This window comes from Rousettus aegyptiacus, unplaced genomic scaffold (assembly GCF_014176215.1).
Source record: "Rousettus aegyptiacus isolate mRouAeg1 unplaced genomic scaffold, mRouAeg1.p scaffold_m13_p_9, whole genome shotgun sequence".
Taxonomy (NCBI): Eukaryota; Metazoa; Chordata; class Mammalia; order Chiroptera; family Pteropodidae; genus Rousettus; species Rousettus aegyptiacus.
Window position 1 is genome coordinate 66,580,630 of NW_023416312.1, and position 25,745 is coordinate 66,606,374.

The 25,745-nt window shown below is 40.4% G+C and overlaps 1 protein-coding gene across 3 annotated transcripts in view; it reads left to right on the forward strand.

The window, feature by feature from the left end:
• Positions 1–1,351: 1,351 nt before the first annotated feature.
• Positions 1,352–25,745, forward strand: part of PAK3 (p21 (RAC1) activated kinase 3) — a 281,213-nt gene continuing 256,819 nt past the window's right edge. For 2 of the 3 annotated variants that reach the window (XM_036226629.1, XM_036226631.1), the window contains exon 1: positions 1,510–1,734. The gene's annotated coding sequence lies outside the window, so the exon portion shown is untranslated. Of the gene's footprint in view, positions 1,735–25,745 lie in introns of all 3 variants that reach the window. The other variant, XM_036226636.1, reaches the window with a different exon arrangement.

The window sequence follows — 25,745 nt, forward strand, 5'->3', positions numbered from 1 at the left end:
ACATTTACAAGATTATCACCCCAGGAAATTCAAATATACCCTCTTTCTAGTTTCCTTTCTGTACCTTCATTTCAAATTATTCTTACAGTAGCTGTTAGCAGAATGAAAGGAATAATTATGTCTCCTGATTGGGGACTGAGGATTATAAGTCTTTAACTCTTTTGCATACTAACTTGTGAGTTGTACCTGAATGTATCAAACTAACTGACTTCCTTTTTCAAAATCTATTTTTAGTTAACAATTTTAACTTAGTGGATGCACTAAACCATTTACCTCCAACATAAAGATCAGGAGATGAATTTGTAATTTCTTTCCAAGATGTAATTTTAAAAAGGAACTTTGGCCTGGAAATCTGAATTCCTGGGTCCCAATTCTGAATCTGCCAGCTATTAGCCTATAATGTTAGGCAATTCCACTTAATCTTGCTGAATCTGTTTTTTCTGTTTTTTCATCTATAGAATACAAATAATGATATTTTCCTTGTGTAATTCACAGAGATAATATGGTAGAAATCTCATTATTAGGAAGTGCTTTGTAAATCCCAAAGTGCTCTACAAGCATAAGCCATTAGGCCAGACGAAGTGAAACGCTCAAAAGGTCACCAGCAGGAAGGAGACTTTCAGCAGGGCTCTACTAAGGGATTCACCGAGAATTGACTCAGGGGGAAAAGTTGTGACTCTCACAGTTGTTTTCCCTTATCTTAGTCTTAAGGGTGTAGATTCAAACTGGGTCTCTAGCTGGATCCATGATGATCTTCAGCTCTGACTTCCAGGAAACCAGAGTTGGTTCTCATCAAAACTAAGTACCCCACAGCTGGAGGAGGAGTGGCATGTTGATTAAGTGACTTCTTGACACCAGTGAAGCTGTAAACCAGGGTAATGCTGGTTGGGTAAGCAGATTAAAAAGTAGAGAACTAATTGTATGCCACCTTGGTTATAAGCAGAGATACTGCAATAATGGAATGAGAGACAGGAGAAAAGGTGGGATGTAGATCCTGTATGAAGTTATGAGCACCTCAGCTCATGAAAGTCAATCCCAAATTAGAAAATAAGTTGCCTTCTAGGTGGTCCAGACGGCACTCAGCACAACGTGAGTGCTCATGCAATACAGTGTGATAGTGATAGTGATTGTCCTGGGTCTCTTTCTATCCTCTTTGGCTATATAGGCTTTCCAGAGATATAAGCGTCTGCAAGCTTCCAGTGCCCAGAAAGAAGATTGAAGGAAAGGATGTAGACATTAATGGCAGGCCTGGGGCTCTGAACTTCTCCCTGCCCTCGCTTTCTCATCCTCAACCCCCATCCCCGGGCAGGCCTTCAGGCTCTGGAAGCTGAAAAGGTTTCATTTCCGCCTAGCTGCAGGAACCACAAGTTCCAGACTAGGTCGGAATTAGAATAATCACAGTCAAAATACACCCAGATGCTCTCACACACCCAGACGCGCGCGCATCCCGGGGCCATGGGGCGCACGTGAGTCCACGCCCCGCGCACCCAGCCCTGCCTCTCACCAGAGCATTCTCAGCCCCTGCCACAGTAGCAGCCTCCTCCTCCTCCTCCTTCTCTTCCTTCTCCTACAGCCGCCGCCGCCGCCGCTGCTGTGTCTCCTGTACCCTCTCGTCTTCCTTCATCCCCCAGTTCCTGCTCCTCCTCCCATTCCCTGCGCCTCCTGCCTGGCGGCGAAAGGCAGAACCCTCAGCAGCGGCTCCCCCTCGCTCTCGCCGCGAAGAGGCTGGAACAGGTCTGTATGGGGACGCTTTGTTGCGGGCTGTTGGAGCGCAGGTGGCTCCGAGAGCCGCTGGGAGGGCACGAGGCCGACGGGAGGGTAGATTATTTTTCAGTTTTTAGTCTTTTTCTATGAATAGATGTGGTGCGATGGGTTGAGAAGGCAGCTCGGTCCCTTTGCCAGTTCTCTGTCTCTCTCGCTTCACGGTGAGAGACCACCAAAGATGTCCAGACTCCTGCCCCCGCCCACCCCTAAGGCTCTTTTTCTTTGCACCCCCACTCTCCGCATCCGCTTCCCAGAGCTGAGCTTTCTCTTGTACTGGGAGCTCATGATTGGGGCGGGGAGAGATGGATGGAATCGATCCAGCAGGGCACCTGGGTGCATGAGGCTTTGTTACGTACAACAAAAACCAGTCCTCACCAGCTTCAGTTCGAGGCTAAGCTGAGGACGGCCGGTGGTATGGAGATGTGGGCCGGGCAGACTAGAGAAATGAGAAAATATGAGGGGGCATTCCCTGTGTGTGACAGGGCACACGGGAATGCAGTGGTGTGTGCCGCGGAGATGGTGCGGGTTTTGTGTGGGATTCAGTGAGTGTGAGTTGGGGTGGTGTGTGTGTGTGTGCGCGCGCGCGCGCGCGTGCGCACGAGCGCGCGGACCATGGGGCTGGGCTACTCCTGGCATTGCATGTCCTTGGGTATCAACCCATGCCAAGCCAGATTGCAGTAATATGCACACGGATCAGGTCCAACCTGTTCTGCCCACATTGGAAGGGCCATGATGGTTTCAAAGTAATGGATCCCCCCAGCTGGGGCTGTTGCATAGGATATTACGTATGCAGAAATTTCTAGCGAGTTGACCAAGACTTAATGGACACCGTTTTTGTTCTCCCAAAGATGCCCAACTTTCTTAGTGGATTTCCTTCTCTCAGCCAATGAGGAGCCAAAGCTCTTACAGTGATCTCTGTAGTAACCCTCCCCCCTTTAATTAGTGTGTCCTTATTTCTTTCTTTACTGCAGTGATGTTAGTGGTGGGCTAGGATGTAGCTTTATGTTTGGAGAAAAAGGAACATACTAAATGCACCTCTGTATTAGTTGTGGATTTGGTTTAGAGGTTTTTTCCCCCTTAAACCATAAGGTGCGAATTGATATGGTCTTTTTTAAAAAATAAATCAGTAAAAATGAACAAAACTGCAAAACCTTCTCTCTGACACTTTTATTTGTGGTTTTAATAAAGAATTGCTTTTTCAGGGTCCTAAATATACAGTTAAGTATAGTGATCATTCAAACAACCAACATTTATTAAACACCTGCTATGTGCCCATAGTCATGTTAAGTATTGAAAGTATAGAAATGAATAAATGAATAAAACATCATTTCAGCTCTCAGGGAGTGCACAGTCTGGTTGGCAAGATAGAGTGTGTAAACAGATAATTATAGTAGAGTATGTAAACAGACGATTACACTAGAGTATGACAAGGGACAGGCAGGGTTCTGTGAGCACAGAAGAGGGATGCATGGCTGGGGGTGGGGGGTGGAATCAAGAAAGGCTTCAAAGGGAAGTGACATTTGAGTGAGTTTTGAGGAATTAATTCACCAGGTGGTTAAATTGAGGGAACAACATGTCTAAAGGCAGAGGGGTTATAGTTAAATAAGACTACAGGGAGTCCTCAGAAGTATTACTGTCACATTCTCAACCAACTCAAAATGAATCTTCCTGGACTAGGATTGTGATTAATGGTGAATCCAAAAGGAGCCAGTATTGAAGACTGATAAGGATCAGAATGCATCCCCATCTTAAGAAATTATAGCTCACTTATTAATATTAGTGTGTTTTGCTTAAAGCAAAACATATGGTATGTGTAAATATGGATTTATAAGGCAAATGAAGTAGATGGACAGTATTCACATTGCAGAGTTTATTGCTTTACGAAAGGGTTCATAATCATATCATCTTAAAGAATAGTGCCCCCTGACATTTACCATGCATATTTTTACCAAAAATCCATTTACACAGAATTTTTGCTGGTGGACGGCATACCAACGAAAGGTATACCTATATTACATTTATATTTTGCACAAAAATTACCATTTTAATGGAGGAATTTTCCCTCACAGTGTGGATATTTAATAAATACTATAAGAAAACATGAAAATAGCATTAAAAAATTAAATCCATTGTTTGTGATCTTTCATATTTTTAATCGTGTATAAAATACACATGAACCAGGACAGAGTCTTCAAGGACTTTTACATTTTAGGTACTTTTAGTAGTGTCACTGGTAGTTAATAATAGCACAAGATTCCATGCTGTTTGTTAGTTTTGAAATATATGATGACTAATATAATACTCATGCAATTAAGCCAGAAGAGGGGCACATTCGGAGTCTCTTCTCTTTTTGTGTTGGTTCTGATTGCATGGGCTGATGAATGGCACTGGAAATGAACCCAAGAAATGGGTAATTTTTATTGGAAGTTCCTGGTGGGCACAAAATTATGCTAGTTGAGAGCGTGTAAGCTCTGAGGGCTTGAACCAGCATCCTGAACATTTCCTCCCTTAAATTAAGACCAAAAATAGCCCTGGGTTCTATTTGAAAGGAATTCTAGCAGAAATAGTTGAGTTTGAATCAGCTTCGTCCCTAGTCTGGCCAATGCCAGGCTGCAAAGGACATGATGGCCTGGGGTTCTTTCGGCCCATCAAGGTCCTTTATTCTCTGGCTGTCAATACCACAAGGTATCAGGCAATATTTCTAAGAAGCATCCCCACATGTTGGATAGAGTAAAATTGATCTGTCTGCTATACTGATACCCAGGTCAGTTTAGTGGCCAGACAAGTGCTACCCAATGCGTGTTCTAAAAAAGGCTAATTTCACAAGTGCTGGTAGGTGTCATGTGTATGTGTGTGCATGCAAACACACAGAGTTTCGTGGTCAAGTTTAATTTGAGAGATTCTTGCTTAAACAGAAGCAGGTTTATTTACTGCAGGGCTTTAGAGTAATGCATATTGTGACTCTCCAAGAGAATGGAATATACAGAATTTCCCAGATATATTTGTCCACAGTACTTGGTGTTCCATCAAGCATTTTGCTGGATGGGTATTGAGAAGAACGTTCTTTTGGCAATGCTGGGCAAGAGAATTTCTTGCTGAGTTCAGAGACTGTCAGTACCTTGCTGGGCAAACTTGATGATTTGCTTCACCCCTCTAGGCTTGCCTTCACCCAGGTATAAAATGAGGTTGATAATAATCTTTACTCTCACTGACTGATGCTGTAACGACAACTAAAATAATATCTCTGAAAGTATTTTGAGCTTCTTAGAAGAAAGACTCTGTATAAACTCAAAGTTATTATGAAATGGAAGTGAAGAATTAAGGCAATTATCCTAATAGTTCAGGCCCAAATCCTGTTTTTGTCTGTGTTTTTGGGCAGACTGCCTCAGCACTCTGCTCTGATTTGACTGGAAAGACCTATCCTCATTCAACCATGGGTGACTCAGTTCTCTGGGCTTATTTCCTTTCACATCCTAAAAATTACAGGGTGGCCTTTCATTTCCTGCTTTAAAAGTATCATCAGTACAGCCTCAAGAAAAATCTCATCAATCTGAACACACCCTGCTGACCAGAGAACCCTGGGGGTGAATTAAGTTTAGTTGGAAAGTTGCTTTTATCCTTCAGATTCATTCTTTTGCAGAAGCAGTTCTGAAAGGCCATCTTGGAAGATAGCTGCTACAGGGCTCATCTCCAGTGCCCTCAATACCCAGTCTGGGCTGGAGCCCCTTTTGCAGAAGAGGTATCTTGAGCACAGTTTTCAGGGTTCATTTTTCCAATAAGAAGGTGTGGCCATCTTTAAGGAAATGTAAAGGCATAAGAAAAAGCACTCGTGCGACTATTGACCCCTGATTCCCTTGACTCTTCATTAATTCCCTCAACCTCTTTTCCTTACAAGGTACCTTGAAAGAAGAATGGAGTTATTGAGAACAATCATTTCAAATTGAGCTTAGGGTAGAGATTGATATTCAGGCATTAGAATACTAGTTTTACAGTGCTCTATACATGGACCAATCATTATCTGCAAGAAAGCAGCAAGCTTCATTTTCAGTGGGAAGGATTTAGGTTAGCCACAGAGTAAACTGTGATACTAAAAGGTGAGAGTGAAGTCATTCTCTGTTCTGGAAAGTTTAGTGGAAATTCCTGTCTAGTAGGGGAGATTTATAGAATGGTGGAGATAAAAAGTATCTTTCAAAGTGTGTGTGCTGCAACCCTTCTGTTTGGATGAGGAAAATGAGGACCAGAGAAGTGAGGTGAATTGCCTAAGGTCACACAGCTACCGCATGACAGAACAGAAGTCATCTTAAAGGTTAGAACTAATATCTGCCTTCTGCTAATGCTCTTTCTACTAGAAATAGCTATCTTCTTATGTAGTTCAGGGGGAGTGTGGATTGGTTCATTCACTGGGACTTGGAGGCCATGTTTAGGCCTCAGTTATATGGGCTCTATGTGGCAGCTTTATCAGAGAGACAGGTTTCTAGTGGAGCCCTGGAAGGCCATACTTCCTCTCCCCACTCTCTCTCCATTCTTCTTGAGTATATAGTTGTCTGAATCACCAAGCTAAGCAGCCAGATGAAAACCTTAGGACTGGGTGTTTTGCCTAGGTACTCAGTGGGTGATTTGATTATCCCAGTCCCTCTACCTTGGTGGTTATTAACATTTTATGGACCAAATACCTGCTTGAAAGTCCAAAAAAAGCTATTGATCCACTTTCTAAAGAAAGACTCACATCCACTAACATGTGCACGTAATTTCAGGGACATCTAGGTCAACCGCTCCTGCTCTGCTGGCTCTTGGTATTGGTATATAGCCTCAGGTAACTTATAGATGCTCCCTAAATACTAAAGATTTCTAGAACTGAGATTGTTAATCTTAATTTGGAGGTAATTAGAAATACTGAGATGAGCCTTCTGACAAATAGACTGGGGGAGGATGAGTTAAGGTGGAATTACTTTAGGATAGAAGAGTGGTATTGAATCCTGGATTTCAGGTGAAAACAAAAGGAATTGAAATGAGCTAGCATGGCAGGAAGAACAGTAGGAGATTTGGATGGATGGGAGAGGGAAGTAATTCTAGAAAGCATGTCAATTATGCCATAATTTCATGAAATGAAATTTTTTTTCTAAAAGATTGTGACAACCTTCCACTTCTTTCCAGCGTTTTTCCCCCTAGTTTAATTCTAAAAAGCAAAAGCTTATGACTTTGGGTATTAGAAATTGTCTTAGATACTGACACCATGTCCTTGAATAGGACATTTTCAAGTGGGAGCTGGGCATTGTGGGAAAATGACACAGATTGCCTTATTTCTTGTTTAAAAAAAGCATTTTTATGATCAAAATAACATATCCTTATGCTTGTAAAAATAGAAATATGAAGTAGAACGTTCCTGGCTTCTCCATCACTGATCCCCCAATATGTTCACAATTTGGCATGTATCATTTTGTGCATGTTTTTATGAACATTCATGTGTGTATTCATGTGCATAGAATAATAAAAGGTGTGACCAATGCTTCAGATACTGTTCTTCAACATTCTTTTCATTGAACTATATGTCAAGAGGTTTTTCCTGCCAGCATACCTCTAGTTATTTCATTTGAAAAAGTAGGTACATAATACTCTTATACAATTGTGACATAACTTCTTTAATCCAACATTTATTAATTTTTACATTATTTCTGATTTTTAAAATTATTGAATATTGGTGCAACATAACTTTTTTACATGGATCTCTACATACTATTACAAGTGTTTTTGCAGTATAAATTCACAGTAGTGTACTTGCTGGTTTAGAGTTTGGTTTGCCCATCTTTGGTTTTGGTAAAGCCTGCCAAATTGCCTTCTAGGGAGGCCATGGCTATATACATTCCCGCCAACAGTGGCTGTTTCTTCACGCTTTTCTTCAGCAATTTCAGATATTATTGGTCTCTTAATCTTAGACAATGTGATAGGTGCAAAAATATCTTTTGATGCTGAAAATCTTTTTATATGTTTATTAGCCATCTGTAGTTCCGTGTTGCCATTTCATATCTTTTGCCTCTTTTTCTATTGAGTTGTTCTTTCTTGTTTTTATAACTGAGATCTCTTTATATATTTTAGACAGTAACTATTTAACTTATCTATGTTGCAAACATATTAAGTAGTTTATTGTTTATCTTTTTAACTTTGATTTTAGTGTCTTGTAAAGAAAATTTTTTAATTTTTTAAAATCATAATTATCACTGTTTCTTTATGAGCACTCAAACAATGCCACAGTAAACATGCTTGGTTTATATCGTATGCATTTGGCTAATTATTTCCTTAATATAAATTCCCAGGACTGAATTTGTTCAGTTAATTTTTCTATATGTTGCCAAATTGTTCTCTGCAGTTTTTTTTTTTTACCAATTTACAATCTAACCACAGGATATAAAATTACACTCTGCTCCTGATCTTGATGTCTTCTGATAATTCAGGTTTTGCTTCTTAAATCAAGTGCCAGGCAGGAATTCATATTTGGCACCACAAAAGTTTTGAAACAGAAATCCCTAACTACCCATGAAATACATGTAAGGCATGCTTCACTTTCAATTATTTAAGCAAACATACTTTTAAATTTATATCCAACTAGAAGAACTGTGTCGAAAGCTTTTTCCAACATCAAATTCCTCTAAATTCACTGTGAAATGAATGGCCATTTAGGGTCATTTCTGCTGACAGCAGCCACAGCAGTAGACAATGGCAAACTAACTTTAGAGATCTACCATGTAAGACACTTGGAGAAAAGCTACAGCCACGTCTTCACTGACCTCTGAGGTCAGCTGGATTAGTTCCAGAGTTTTCCAGAAACTGAGTGCTGAGTAGTAGTCAGTTTCTATCCAACTTGGCTTCCTGCGAAGAGGACAAGTTTGACGCCTTCCCAAGAGAAGTTATTCTAACAGAAATAAACAATGATGTCATCCTCTGTGTAGGGAATAGTGGCAAACAGGTACAGCTGTAGCATTCCACCTTACTCTGCCTGGGCTTCTTGTTATCTCTTTTCTGCCAACATCCAGGTATGGTCGAGAGGAATTTGGTATTTGCTTTAGGACAAGGGTAGGGTCTATAGATTAGGAGAAGATGAAAATCAGAGTGTTTGTGTGGCTGAAGAACTACTTTGTCTAAAGAGAGTCAGTAGCAACCTTAAAATCCCTTGGGGGTGGCAGAGCAGTGGAGGGAGCATGAAAGAGTGGCAACAGTTGTTATCTACTTTACAGATGGAGAAGACATATGTAGAAAGGAGACACACTTTGAGAGTTCGACATTTCTGGAAAAGGCTCCAGACAAAGACCCCAACCCCAACACTTGGTAGCTAAAATTTGGTAACTCTTCTCTAGAGATAAATACAGGTACCTTTAAAGTGCAGCTCCCTAATTTGATAAATTTCTGAATGCCCTTTGTACTTACCCATTATTCACTTTACCTGGTGTGGTAAATGCACAGCCCACCCCTAGGATGCCTTTGAGCTGTCAGAAGATGGGTGAGTTATTGTCCTCAAAGGAATAATTTGGATTATTTGAATAATTGACAATTATGATTTGATGTTTCTCACTTACTCAAAATCTTGGTATTTGGCAAATAGCTTTAGAACCCTATGTAATATGTGCATTAGGTACATACACACACACACACACATAAATTTATAATTCTTTTAAAGGTTTGAACTAGAGTGAGGAACCAATGGCCAGAAAATATAATTATTAATCTTCGATGCTTAAAAATAAAAAGGCTTTAGTTGTTAACCTAATGAATGTCCCATCTTAAAGCTAGGGTGTTTCTTCTTCAACACTGAATAATTTAAAACTGAACCTTTATAGCCACAAATTTGGTCTCTACACATAAATCATGTATGGTCATAAAGGGTCCTATTTTCTTTTTAAAACTGTACTTGATGCTTTTAGTACAACTGGAGATTGTCATGTTTCATTTTCTACTGAATTAATTATTTCACAAAGGTAGCATTACTTTATAACTCTGATTAGAACCGGGAGGGACATCTGTCTCCATACCTAAACTGGAAAGAACAATTTCATTAAAAAGCAAAGGGATTCAGTAGATGGAGCTTACAGTGCATTGAGAGGTAGCAGACCTGGATCCTAGTTCTGGCTTTGTTACCAATTAACCTATGTGACCTTGAACAAGTGCTTAAATGTCTCTGAGCCCCAGAATCCTCACATATAGAATGAGGACACAGTTAGGAATAGATTATCTCTACTGTTACTTTCCTTTTAAACAAAGCATACTTGTCTCCAAAGTCAAAGCTTGCTTTGTTACAGAATCACTTGGGTATACTTTTAAAAATATGTTTGAATTCCCACTTCAACCAACTGAATCTGAGACTCCAAGAGTGGACCCCCCAAAAATCTATTGTTAACTAGCTCCTTAGGTGATTCAGAGAAAGTCGTAACCCCTTCCCGCGGTGACTTTTAGGAGACGAGATCTCCTGGACTTTCTGGCTTGAGGAAATGAAACCATTTTCCAAAATGGTAAGGCCCAAGTTTCTCAGTAACTCTGGCTTGGAAACCTATGATAACAGACTGCATTTGAAAGGCTAATTTTTGACCTAGTTCCCCGGAGTTGGTTTATGCAGAGGTGAGTAGAGAGCAAAATGTTCTTTTAATAAGAGCAAGTCTGGATGAATACACTGACCAGTTATTCAATAATGAGCATATTCCAGGCCCTTTGGCACACAGTCTTCAGTAGAAGTGTTTCTGAGAATATACAAAGAAGTTTCTAGAACTTTTACCCTTTCTGCCCAAGTTCACCTTTATATCTTGTTTGAAGTTTCTGTGCCTCCTTTGACTTTTTTAAACTTTACACTGTTTTCTCTTACCTTCATTAAACACACAGTGTTGCAGTAGCTTTTCTTGTTTCATGGGGTTTCAACACACTAGCTTTTTATGCCCTAACCTCCCCCTTCCCCACTACACTTTAAACACCTTCTCTCCACCCATCACCCCTCCCTTATTCACATCAGCGATTTGTTTTCCTTCAGCCATAGACACTCTTTCAATACTACTCTGCCCTCTAAATGCCAAAAGGAAAGGAGTCAGCATCACTATCCACCACTTTGCTCCACTTATTTTCTTATGTTTCAGCCCTCAGTCCTTGGAAATTGGAGCTAAAGAAAGACTTCTCTAAGGCAAACTTTCAGAGACACCAAGTTTCCTTTTTGTATATAGCTACCATTTATTGAGCTGTGTGCCAGGTACTATGATGCTCTCTTGCTGTGCATTATCTCATTGAATCCCTTCCACAACTCTATTGGGTAGATACTATTAGTATTCTCATTTTACAGAGGAGGAAACTAAGGCTCAGAACAGTGAAGCAACTTACATATGCTTATTCTGCTGGTGACTGGCAAAGTGGGTCTGTCCGTCTGGTCCTGGGGCCTGAATGATTAAACAGAGTATTCTGCTGTTAAGAGTCCCCCACAGCAATAAGGCTGTGTTATAACAAATGTGAATGTATGAAGCAACAGATTTTCCTGGGCGTGAAGAGTCTGAGCCTGAAGAGTCTGAGTAACTTCAAACACCATGAAAGAAAGGGAGCTCCTTTTAATGGAAGAATAATATTGCCAGGACTATTATGTATCCTTGTAGGGATGGGGCTGAGAGATTGGTTTTGATTCTTGATAATTGATAACTAAGTAAACCTGTAACATTGGCATTGAGAAGTAAATTCCTGAGAACCCTGTGACTATTGTTATTTTCGTAGAGCATAGGGTTATGAAAAATAATTATTTGTCTCCTTCCACTCTCATCAAGAAGCTGATGCCAAGGGTATAGACAACCAGAGGTCAAGGTCAGGAGTGACTTCCTGGATGCTTTTCGGTTAAAAATGGACTGCATAGGGGGAAATAGCCAAGAGGAGGGCTCAGAATAGGATGTACAACAGTTGGCTTGGATTAGTTTCCAGCTCACCCAAGTTCTTACTGTCTGATTTTCATTATCAAGCTTGTAGCATGTAGCAAGGGATATTTGGCATTGAGAAATGCAGACTCATTGAAGTAGGATTGATATGACTTAAACTTCTGAACACAATGATAAATCCATGCACAGAGAGTGCTAGAATATACCCATGGGACCAAGTCCATCCTCAAACCCTAACCTAATACCGCCTTTGAAGGAGTCCACCTTTTCACTTTGACTGTAGTACTTTGATCAATTTAAAACTGCTGCACAAAAACTTATTTTCTCTTTCTTGACTCTCCCCTGGAAAGATCTTATAGGGACCATTATTTCTCTAAAATCTTCTTTTGAGTTGGAGCCTTCAGATGAAGACTTCTACCCATCTTCTGAAGTGTCTGTCCTCTTTAGAGTCGTTTCCAGTCAGGAGATTCTATAGACATCAAGATCTTGTAAGGCCTCTGTCACTCGCTCCATGTCTCATGATGCCTCAGTTTCCCCATCTGTAATAACCCTGATTCTCCCTTTTTCATGGAGATAGTAGAACAATCAGATCACTGGAAAACAAATGTTTTAAGTGGTTGTCTTTAGGTTTTACCTGGCAAAAGAGCTGTCTTGAAGAAAAAGAGAAAGTAGTATAAGGTTAAAGGACTAGGAGCTAGAATTATTTGCTGAAGTTCAAATCCTTGTTCTAGCTCCTACTACCTAAGTGATCTTGGAAAGTTTCTTAACCATCTTACAGTCTTATCTCTGTAAAATGGAAAGAGTAATAAGTGTACCTACTTAGTAGAGTTATGGTATGAAATCAAAGAGATATCACATGTCAAGGGTCTGCCCCATAGTTGATGCTCAATAAATGGCAGCTATTATTATTATTATTATTGTTATTACTAATTATTCTGAGAGCATGGAGCTCTCTGGAGAGGTGTGTGTACCCAGACGTTTTTGACAAATCACTTGGTTTCTCTAAACTTCATTTTTTTTTTTTTACCTTTGTAATGGATCTACTAATAGTACCTACCTCTTAGGGGTTTTTGAGAAATAAACAAGATAATTCTTGCAAAATTCACAGCACACTGCCTGATACATAGAAGTGCTCAAAAAGGTATTGTTATTATCAGTCAGTTTCCAACCTCAGTGACTCTGTAAACCCTTTTGTCCCTGACTTTTCAGTGTCTAGGCCACCTTTGGGCCTTGTTCCTATCCCAGCAGAGGTTTCTGATGTCTGTGAGGTATACATTATTTGGAGTGAACAGAGGAGGTGGCCTTCTTGCCATGGGGACCTCTTGAGACAGAGGTATATAATACATGTTAATGCTTAGCGCACTGTCATATGGGCTGCTTCTAGATAGAAGCTAACTCCTAAGCGCAAAAATGGTTCACAAAGTAACAAAAATGGGGACAAAGCAGATGCCGCTTAGCAACTCCCCCAAGGGCCTAGCCCTGAGGAGCACAAAGTTCTGTTAGTTGCCCCTCCCACACCTCTCCTGGCAGCCCCACCAGCTGTGTATTCCCTCTGGCATTCCTCCAAGACAACAGGCTGGAGAGCCCTGCATCTCCTCCCCAAGTAATACATCAAGTAAGGTAACCAGATGTTACCATAGTGACAATTCCTACCTGATCAATAGAGCTGGGAATTGAGCCTTGGTGACAGGGCCTGCCTTGAGGGGGGCCACCTCCCAGAGCATCACCTGCCTCAACCTGGTGACCAAGCAACCTGGCCGGCCCACTGCTGGCGGCGTACCAGTCTCTGAGCCTTTCTGTATGCATTAATCCCTACCTTGGGGCCCCGGAGTGACCATTTCAGGCATATGCTGCTCTCATTGAATTTCCAAATGTGTCTTCCTTAGATCGACCCTCATTATTTCTTCCCTTAACTATTTAATATTATTGTTGCTACTGCTGGTGGTGTTATTAATAATGGTAATACTAGCTGATAGCTTACATTTGAGTGCTTATTATGTGCTAGGCACTATGCTAAGCATTTACATGTATTATATCATTTAATAGTCGCAACAATCCTGGAAGGTAGGCACTATTAGAATTCCCATTTTACAGAAGAGGAATAATAATAGTTAACATTTATTGAGTGCTTACCATATACTAGGCACTATTCTAAGTACCTTGTATGTATTTTCTCATTTAATTCTCATAAGAACCTTATGAGGTAGGCACTATTATTATTACTAGAGATATTTGTTGGCCTTGAGTAGTAAGGGTCAGATGAGAACCTGGATACCTATGGGATATTTAAAAGGAGTTGTATGACTCAAGAGGACTTTCGATGTTCTTTGACAACCAAGCTTTCCTCACCACAATTTCCACTTTCCCACCAACTGCCTGAGTATAGCAGACATTGCTCATTCTGAATCCTGCTGAGGCCTTGGGCCTGGTTGGAGATGTAAGGGCCATGGCAACCCTAACTTCTTGCAGCAGAAGAGGAATGGTGCATCCTTCCCACCCTGGGTTGTTTTGGGGATAGCTGGGATCAGGCTAGGGTAAGGGCATGGTGGAAATTACCAAATAAGGGTCACACTTCTTTGCCTGGAGTTTTAGTCCTCCAGCTATACCCACCTCAATCCCAAGAACACATTTTGCACACAAATACTCATTTCCATGCCTTCGCTCATGGTGTTCTACTGATTCTTCTCCAAAAGTCCTTCTCAGACCATCTCACTTCTTTATTATTCCATCCTTTCATCTCAAGGACGCATATTGAACATCTATTATATACTAGATTCTGTACTAGGCACTTAGAATATGATTATAAGCAAAGCAGACACAGGCCCTGACCTGATGGAGCTCATAGTCTAGTTGAGGAGACAGACATTAAACAAATAAACCCAGACATATATAATTATAAGTTGTAATAAATGCTATGAAGGAAAAGAACAGAATGGTATGAGACACAATAATAAGGGAGACAATTTAGATAGGAGGGGAATCAAGAAAGGCCTTTTAGGGAAAGGAACATTTAAGCTGGGAAGTGAAAGATGAATAAATATTAAGAGAACATTATATGAAAGGGGACAACTTGTGCAAACACACTGAGGTGGTTGCTTGCCATATTCAAGCAACTGGAAGAGGCAGTGAACTAAAGAGAAGATGGTTATCAATGAGGTTGGAAACCATGCAGGGTCTTGCATACCACAATAAAGAGTTCTCTATGCTGAATATGTTGGGGAGTCACTGACATATTTAAGTGAGAGATGAAACTAATCTATATTTTTTAAAATAACACTCTAACTGCTATACAAAATTGGACTGGAGAGTGGCAAGAAGAGAAATAGAGGCCAGATAGGAGGCCAGGACAATAGTCCAGGAAGAGGGATGCTGGTGGCCTGGACTAGGGGGTGACAGTGGCCATAGAGAGAAGCAAGCAGATTCAGAATACATTTTAGAGCTAGAGCCAAAAGGACTTGCTAATGGACTGAATATGGGGGATGAGGAGAGGGAGCAATCAAGACTTCCATGTGTCAGGCTTGAACAAGGTGAATGGCGATACCACTGATGGACATGAGAGATATAGGCTGAAGCTGATTCAGAGTTATCTCTTCTGTGTCACATTTGGTCTATAATGATCATTTAGCATATATCCTATACTACTTTGTTTTGATGATAGTTAACAGGAGTATTTGTTGTCTCCCTAGGTAGTTTTTAAACTCTTTGAAGACACCGACTATGTCTTACTCATGTCTGTATTCCCCAGGGCACCGAAGACATAATGTATTGAAGACTGACTGACTGATCAATTAAGGAAATAACTCCTTTCTCTTTCAACTTTACTCTTCTCACTAAGTCACCAGACATGACTCTGGATTAAGCTTTTTTTTAATGCTCTGAAAGAGAAATGTGCTTTGATACAGACTTTGAACTGCATTAAATCATTAATTACCTTTTGAACAATTGCTGCTGTGTCAGCATGATACACCGGGCACATCTAATTTTGGTCCTCAAACTTCCTTCAACAATGCAATAAAAGCTATGTGTTCACAGAATGGCCTTGTGGGAATGTGCAGGCTAGCTCAGAGTGAGCAGAGCGGATGATTAGAAGTGGCCTAAAGGGCCTCAATTGTTCAGGCAGGTGTGGGCCTTTGTGGCCATGGGCTTCATTCAGCATGTGGCATCTGAAAGCACATATCATGAATAGCATGCTATAGAATCTTAGATTAGTCACAAAATAGACCAAATATAGATGGATTACCATGTGCAATCAAGAGAAAACAAAAAAGTTTTTTATGCCATTCTTACGGAAGTTCTACAAAGAGTTCTCTGATCTTGAGTTCTGAGGTAGGAACCCATGAATCTGCATTTGTATAACCATCCCAAGAAATTTTCATGCAGGTGACCCATGGATCACACTTTAAGATGTCCTGGGTTCAGGGATCAGCCCTGGAACTAAAAGCAGGTACAAGTAGCTCCTTGTGTACAACCCAGCCTATCCCTGCTTCCTCCTTAGGGAAAAGTTCAGTTATTCTCAGGAACCCCACAAACTTTACACACAGATGTAGACATGCATGGACAATCCCATGAGTCACTAAAAAAAGAGATGTAACAGCCCTACCACCAAAGTACAAAGGGCCAGGAGGCCAGAATCAATAACATTTCAGCTGTACCTGGGAACTGACTGGAACTACAGCTCCATTTTAGGGAAAGCTTCAAGGGGGTGCTGTGTGATAAGTTAGTCTGCAGAGATAGCACCCTGCCCAGTACCCAGAAAATTCTGAGGTTGCTTTTCAAAGAGGAGCTGAATTAGGCCTTGCCCTATACTCTAGCACTCGCCCAGGGGTCTTTGAAGGGGATGAGTGTATATTTAACATCTTGGTGGGATTAAGGGTACCTAGTAGTTCCCTGCCTCCAGGTTCATACTTTAAGGGACCTGATCCTGGTCTAGCCAGTCCAGCTCTCTACCTAACCATAACTTGTGCTGCATCCACTCCCAATAGTCTGGACAACATGGAAACCACCTTCCTCCAAGTGTCCAGGAGTTTAAGCAGCTCCAACATAACTGTTCCCCACTTTCCCTGCCTTCTATCTTTCCTGGTGGAGACCTAAGACTGATCTGGTTATCAATTACAGAACACACAGCCTGTAGCAATGTTCACCTGAGGATCCACTTCACTTTTTATTTTTCAAGGCCACCAAAAGAAACCCACAGGCAATAATTGCATACCCACCCTTTTCCCCCTTGGATCTGGCTGTACCTTCTGAATTCCCCAAATCTGGAACTGGCTCTAGGTGGTGACTTGCACCTCCCTAGTTAGTTACAGTTCTGGAAAAACTTCATCCTCAATGATTTTCTTCCAAAAGGGTTCTACTCAGAATTTTGAGGCCTCTTTATTCCTCTGAATGCTTTTTTCCACTCATGCCACCTTTTGACTACCCCAAATGGAATCTCCTTTTCTCTTCTGGAGTGTTTCATTCTCATACATGTTTTATGCTTTCTCTTCATGCACCATCCTCTCTCCCAGGCTTTTCATCTGTGCCTTTCAAGACCCCTGTTGCACTTCAACAAACTCCCTTGGCCCTTGCCCTCTTGCGGTGTCACCTACCCAGCATGTTGAAGCACTAGATATACATTAGCATCACCTGAGGAGTTCTTTTTAACAAAGACTGAAGCCTGGACCCCGTCCCCAGAGGTTCTGATTCAATTGGCCTGAAATGGAGCCTAGGCTTCTGTACTGTTTAAGAGCCACCCCAGGTGATGCTAATGTGCAGCCAGTTTTACAAACCATTGACACCTGCTTGCTTTAACACATCGATTCTCTCACAGCTTTATCAAGTGTAGGCTTGCTCATTCTCCTAGGTTGCACATACCACAGAACTGAGGGATGATGTCATACAATCCTATTCCCTGGCACTATTTTTGGGCCTTTTGTGTCCATCCTAAAAAAGAAAGAAAAATGGCAGACATCAAAATTAAATAAAAAATAAATTCATTGTTTATTGTTTTTTAAAAATAAGTTGTTTTAGATATGAAATGAAAGAAAATTAAATAAATGCTCTTTTGAGGCACACGCCATCTACACCACCCACTGTTCTTTTTGTCAACTCTTGTCCTCTTCATTTACCAACACTTTTCTGAACTTATGCTACATGGCTTATCATCTTACTCTCCAATCTGAGTCCTGCTCTTATACCGAATGACATTAGCCCCCAATATATTATCCATCCAACATCCTATACTCATGGTTCCATCATTCCTTTAACAAATATTTATGGAGTTTCTGCTATGTACCAGGCACTGTTATAAATGTGATGTGAGGGATATATTGGTGAACAAATGGACAAAAACTCCTGCCCTCGAGAAGGTTAGGATCAGGAGGGCAGGAGTGGGGGAGACAATCAACCAATCAGTAGATAGATAGATAGATAGATAGATAGATAAATAAGAATGATACATAGACTGTCAGATGGTAATAAACATATGGAAAATTTTAAGCAAGAGACAAGACAGGGAATTCTGGAAGAAAGGAATATATGCGAGAAGGAATTTCAATAATGTAGCCTTCACTAAGCAGATGATATTTGAGCAAAGACCTGGAGGAAATGAGGGAAAACCTTATAGGCAGAGATAATAGCATGTGCAAATGGCCTGAGACAGAAGTGTATTTAATTGAGTGGAAACCAGTATGAATGAAGCTGAATTAGTGATTAGGAGAGTAGTAGATGAAGTCAGGGAAAAAATCTTGGGCCATGTCTTATTGATCCTTATAGGAAACTGTAAGGACTTTGGCTCCTACTCTGAGATGGTGAGCCATTGGAGAGAAGGATTCTGGCTAGAGAATGAGATAGACTGAATTATATTCAAAGTTTCCTTGTCCTCACTCACCTTCATTCACCTTCATCTCTACTCTCTTTTGACCACCTGTCCCTACTGCCTACCCCTGTATTTTATCAGTGTCCCAAACCACTGAAATCTTAAACTCAAGTATTGTGATTATAAGAGCTTACACATCTAGCTCCTTTATTCTAATTGTACTTTCTCTCCCACCTCATCTAAATCTCTCATCTCTTGACTCTACTCAAGTCTTCACGAATATCAATCCTCCTGGCTTCTCCTTTTCTTTTCCCTCCTAAACCGCATAGTGCATTTCTTCTAACAATTCTCCTGTGTCAATTTTCTCATGCTATAGTAGTTCAATAAAGTCCAAAACATAGATCATTTCAGTAGATCTTGGTTCTGGCTCCACATTAGAATCACCTGGGACACTTTTTAAAAATATGCTGGTGCCTGAATTCATTGGTATAGAATGAGACTTAGATGTAGGTATTTTTTAAATCCCCTCAGTGATTCTAATGAGCAACCAGAGTGAAACCCCCCTGAATTAATCCAGCATCCGCCTCTTCCTGTTCTATGCCTCAACACCTCCTCAACACCTCAGCAGGAAACCAATCTCAATTGTTCCCTTAAAACTACTTGGAAATCTCACAAAGTGACCTCAGTAAGCTACATCTCACATTCCTCTCAGTGCTTAAGCCAAACTTCACCACCTTCTTTCAGCCTCCAAACCCAGTTCTGTCTCTGTCTCCCTTAAAAGATGGCTTAATTTTCCATTTCATAGAGAAAATAGAGGCTTCCAGGGCCTCTTCCTCCCTGTCCTGTGTCATCGAACCTAGAAGTATGTGTGTCCATGTTTATTCTATTCTCTCCTCTGCCTCTTCCAAACTTTTCTCTATTGCATGGATCTTCAACATCTTACTTACCATTGGCTCTATTCAAAATATCTAGTCTCTTTTATCTTTTAAAACCTTTTCTTCAACCATATATCCTCCCTCTCTAGCTACTCCCTATGTCATTTCTTCCCTTTACAGCAAAGCTTCTTGAAAAAGTAGTCTACTTAGTCTGTCTCCATTCCCTGCCCCCTTTCATTCACTTCCGAAGTCTACTGAAATCTGGTTTCGGCTCTCATTGCTTTCCTGAAATATCTTTTGCTGTGGACACCAGTGATAAATATAATGAACATTTCTTGGTCTTTTACCTTACCTGATATTTCTGAGTCATTAATTTATAGTGCCAGCCTTCCTGAAATTTTTTTTCTCTGGTAGATTCCATGATACTATTCTTTCTTAATTCACCACCTATTTCTTTGGATGCTTCTTAAGGTTTTCTTCATTTTCCAAGTTCTGAAATATAAGTGTTCCTAGGAATCTCTTTCTCTTCTTACTACTTCACATTTTTCTTGAAAGTTTTATCCATGCCTGTGACTTCAACTACCATCTATATGTTTATAACTCTCAGATATATAACCCCACCACAGATATCTCTTCTGAATTCCAGATCTAGATCTAGCCTATGAGCTGTTTCTACTTAGAAATTTCACTCAACATATCCAAAACTGAACTTGACTTTTTGTATACTCTGACTCCACTAAACTAGAAACCTGAGTCATCCTAGATTTCTCCTTCATCTACCCTACTTTCCTTCAGAGTCTATCTCCAGGATATCTATTTGCTCATTTGCATCTTGATTGCCACTTCTTTAGATTTTCATTTGGACTGTTATAATAGCTGCTTGACTGGAGTGCCTACCTCTACAGCAACCTCCTTCAAGCTATCTTTTTAATAGCATCAGAATAGTCCACTGAAGCAAAGATTGTTACATATTTACATTGTGAAAATGAAATTCTGTTTCTTTTCTCAAAACTGGCAGAACCTTATGACACCCTGTCCAGCCCCCATGCCATGACCTCAGTGGGAACTGATTCCTAGTGAGCTTAGTTCTCAGAGTAGTTCATGGACAGTGGCCCTCCTTCACTCTCCCAAACTGTGATTGAGTTCAGGCTACATTCGGAAATGGGGACAATGTACACCCTCACTTATAAAAGGAAATTTGGGCATCAACATATCTGGTAGTTCCCAGTCCCATGATATAAAAATAGTCTTAATTTGTCCAGTTTAGAGAATGTTCATGAGAGTCATCTGTAGCCATGCCCTGGCTTGATCTGAGCCTCTGGTGTCATTTCTCCCTAAGTATACATTTTTTTTTAAACTGCTGTTAAGTAAAAGCACTGAGAATTAGTTTTTAATGCTGATTGTGCCACTCAGTTTACTGTATGACCTTGGGGAAGTCACTGAACAATCCTCATATGAACAAGAAGGACATTGGACTAGATGATCTCTGGGCTCCCCTTCAGCTCTGATACCCTGAGTCCTTGATGCTAGGAGATAATCAGTGTAGAAATGCTTTCAAAATTTCAAAGTGCTATATCAATGTGAGGTATTGTTAATTAAAACTACTGCTTTAAGTTCCCATAGCAGGAGAAGTAAAGAGGCCTTCCTGATTAATATATAGCTGGGCAAGTCAACATCTGAATCATCTAAAGCGGGTAGTGTAGTGTTCTTTACTAGCAAGCAAAATAATAATAAGAGCTATTATTTATTGGGCTATGACCATATGCCAACAGTATTCTAGTGACTTTCATATATATTTTTTTGTTATTCACCCTCACAGTAAACTTATCATTATTATTTTTGTCTTTTTTGCAAACGAGAAAACTGATGATCAGGGAGGTTAAGTGACTTGATTGAGGTTACACACCTAGTAATTGATGGAACTAAGATTTGAACCATGATTTTTCTGATTTGAAATATTAAGGACTTTCAAGTATTGAAAATTTGAGACTTGCAGCCATGTTTTCTAGTCCAGTGCTTTTCAAAATTTGCCATGTGGACGAATCACCAGGTCCTGATAAAATCAGATTGCTGATTCGCAGGTCTGAGGTAGGACCTGAACTTCTGCATTTTTAACAAGCTCCCAGGTGCTGCTGAGGTAGCAGGTCCGTGGACCACATACTTTGAGTAACAAGGGGCTAGAAGCCTTTCTATAGAAATCCCCCAGCATGGAGCAGGGCCACACAGGCTGTGCCTTGCACAATTACAGGGGCCTGATTTGCATTATAGTCTCTGTGTAGTGTGCCTCCTGGAGTTGTGTGCTGTGGCTGCCCCGCCCCTTGGAGTGAGAACATGGTAAACAGTAAATAGATCTACAGACTTCTCTTCCACCTGGGCCAAGTCTGAAGAAAATAAAATGCTCTTCTCCCACAAATGAAAAATTGATCAGTGCAGTTGAGAAAAGAAATGCAAAACCAGTCTGCTCACAATGAGGGTGAACGACTGGTGATTTAGGCAAGAAGGGGAGAAGGGAGAAAAGGATCCTGGCTGGATGGATGGCTCCATTCTTATGCTAACAAAGCCCTGATTCCAGGCTGCAGCTGCTTCCCGGGCTGGAGCTTAAGCCATTCATAGCAGCTTGCTTTAGAGTGCCAGACCCCCAGAACAGGTGTGGTCCCACTTGTTATTTCCTGCAGCCCTGACCGTCCAGACAAGGAGCTGATTGTCACCATGAATCAGGGATTACTGCTGATTTACCAAATTCTCCTGAACAAAGGGGTCAGCCTCAAGACAGCTGTCTCTTCGGCCAGAGTAAAACTGACTGCCCCGAAGGCCATGTGGGCCTTGAGGAGCTGAGTTAAAGTGGAAATTGGACAGAGGAAAATCAAGGGATAGGTCAAGTGTCTGAGAGTCAGAGAGCTGGGAGCTTAGGCCCACAGTCCCTAAGCAGGGGATCAAAACCTATTGATATATCTCCAAGCTCCACTTCTCTGGTCTGAGACTGCTGCCTAGAGTACTCCCAGTCCTTGTCTGAGGTTAGCTGTAGTGGCCAAGGGTGCAGGAATGCCAGCTGGCTATCATTGTCCCCTCCCTCCTCTGCTCAGCCTCAGCACCAGGCTTTGGGGACAAGAAAATCAGCTTCTATTCACAAAAAGGTGGAAGACCTGTAGCACTGTGGTTAAGAAGACCAGTTAGTGAGGGAGCCTGGATCTAGATCTTAACTTGATTACTTACTAGCTGCATGAGCTTAGGCAATCATTTCATTTCCCCAAGCCTCATTTTTGTCATCTCTCATAGAAGGATAACAATAGTACCTCTGTCATGGGGCTACTGTGAGGATTTATTATTAATATTGATTTATTATTAATAATAATTATAGCTAACCCTGAGAAATACCTATTGTAGACTGGGCACTCTTTTAAGCATGTTACATGCTATAATTCACTAACTTTTCAACATAACCCTCTGAGACATGTACTCTTATAGTACCATTTTGTCGTAGTGGAACCTGAGGATTGAAAGGGTTAAGTAACTTGCCCAAGGTTATATAGCTAGTAAGTAGCAGAGCTGAGCATTAAACCCATTTAGGCTGCTCCAGAGATAACCTCTTAAGCACTATGCTTTATTGAAAAAACTAACTTAAGTAGAGTGCTAAGCACAGTGCCCAGCATGCGTAAATCCTTAGTAAAAGAGACTGGTTATGATTCATTAATCTGATACAGCCTTGCTGCTTCAATGGATGGATAAATATGTGTCATCTAAAAATGGAATATATTTTTCTAATATGAAAAATGGGTTTCCACAGCTGGAGTCTCCATAATGGAAAGAATAGTGGTCTTTGTTGGCCCTAGGGCTCCAGCTCCATTCACTCACACACAAAGAAGGTAGGACAATTTGTTTTGCCATTTGGTTTATTTAGCAGACCATTTTTAATACTCAGAGCGGCTTTTCATCTCTACTCAGCAAACCTTCTCCTCTTCGTTCTACAGCTTCTTTAGGCCCACTGCTTCCCCCAAAACCTTTATCCCTATAAATTTGATTCAGTTAGTATGACAAAAATAGGGAGGGAGAATAGGAAGGAGGAAAGGAATGAAGAATGGAAAGAGAAGGAAAGAGAGAGAGAAAGAGAGAGGACATGAGAGACTTCATATTAAGAAAATGAGAAGGAAAAATAGGATCAACAACAGTCACATTCAAATTTAATCTTATATTAGATTGGAACAGTTGTTTTATAAGAATGTTTATTGACAAGTAAACATATCCATAATATACAATTAAGTGAGAAAAGCAGGCTACAAAATGTATTGAGAGTGACATTATTTTGGAGTGTGGTTGTCAGTATACACATATCGAAAAAAGACTAAAAGCAACTATGCCAAAATGTTAACAGTAAATATCTTTTGGATGTGCAGTGGTGGATTATTTTTCTCTTTTAAATCTTTCTGTAATTTCATCAGAATTCTAACTGAATATGAATCACTTTTGTAATTAAATCAAGTTCTAAGGAAGAGAAAACTATAGGGACAAAATATGTCTGTATGGGCTATATCAGGGATGGATCTTGCCCCCAAGAATATCCTGTCCTAGAGAGTAATAATTGTGTCCTGTGCCAGATAGCACTCAGTATGTGCAAGGAAATGCTAGACTACTCAACAAGGTCTCAGATTGCTTTGAGGTGCATGCTTAACTCAGAGCTTCTAATCCTCCTGCTCTGACAGGTAGGTAGGAATGGAGAACCATGATCTGTAATGTACCCACTTAAGACATCCTGTGTTCAGGAAACCAGTGGTACAGTTCACATCCTAAAGGCTTGCAATATGGGGCAAAACCCAGAAAAGGGCTAGAGGGGCAGAAGGAAACAGATCAGGAACTAATGAGTGAGGAGGGTCAGAGCTGACAACAGAACTGTGAGGGCTAGAGGTATCTTCCTCAAGCTGGAGGTTTCTTATACAGAGTTCCTGTTTGGGGCATAACTGTATTGGAAGTTGGGAAAAAATTACAAGGAAGGCATAACCAGAAACTACAAACTCAAATGCCTTTGGAGGCCAGACTAGTAGTAGCCTAAATGACTATAGGGACCTGTGTGAGGACTGTGATGACTAGAGAAAGCAATTCCCATGTGAAAGAGCAGTGGGAAGCCTGGGGATATGGAGCCAGGGTTTTCATGTCTTATGACTTTCAAGGACCATAGAAACCCAGATGTTATTTATATAAAATCTTTTAATAACTTTTTTTTTCAAGACACTACAAGCCAAGAAAAATGTATATTTGGGCCACGGTTTTTTATTTTTACTTTTTTATTTTTATTTTTTTATTTAATTAAAAAAATTATTACAGTTGGCATACAATATTATATTAGTTTTAGGTGTACAACAGAGCAATTTGACATTATATTACAAAGTGATCATCCTAATAAATCTAGTACCCTTCTGACATACATAATTATTACCATACTATTCACTTATGCTATACATCCTCATGAGTATTTTGTAACTACTAATTTGTATTTTTTAATCCCTTCCTCTTTTTCATCAACTCCCTACCCCCCACCCCCAATCCTCCTCCCACTGGCAACAATCAAAATGTTCTCTGTATCTATGAGTTTGTTTTATAAGTGAAAATATATGGCATTTGTCTTTCTCTGTCTCACTTACTGCACTCAGCACAATACCCTCTAGGTCCATCCATGTTGCTGCAGATGGCAAAATTTGATCTTTTTTATGGCTGGATATATTCCATTGTATATGCGTACCACATCTTCTTTATCCATTCATTCACTGGTAGAAACCCAGGGTAGCCACCATATCTTGACTATTGTAAATAATGCTGCAACGAACATATGGATTCTCATGTCCTTTCCAAGTAGTGTTTTGGGTTTCTTCAGATAAATCCCCAGAAGTGGTGATTAGGTTGTTCACTGTCTCTTGTTATTGCCTTTGTTTTAAAGTCTATTTTGTCTGGTATAAATATTGCTACCCCAGCATTTTTTTTGTTTGTTTACATTTTCAGGAAACATCTTTTTCCATTCCTTCCTCAATCTGTGTGTGTCCTTTGATCTGAAGTGACTCTCTTGTAGGCAGCATATGCAAAGGTCTTGTTTTCTTATCCATTTAGCCACCCTTTCTTTTGATTGGAGCATTTAATCCATTTACATTGAAAGTAATTGTTGATAGATATGTAGTTATTGCCATTTTATTATTTATATTTTTGAACTTTTTTTTCGTCTTCTGTTTCTTAAAGAAGTCCCTCTAACATTTCTTGTAATGCTGGTTTGGTGTTGATAAACTCCTTTAGCTTTTTCTTATATGGAAGCTCTTTATCTGTCCTTCAATTCTAAGTGATATCTTTGCAGAGTAGAGTAGTCTTTGTTGTAGGTTCTTTGTTTTCATCACTTTGAATATTTCATGCCAGTCCCTTCTGGCCTGCAAAGTTTCTGTTGAGAAATCA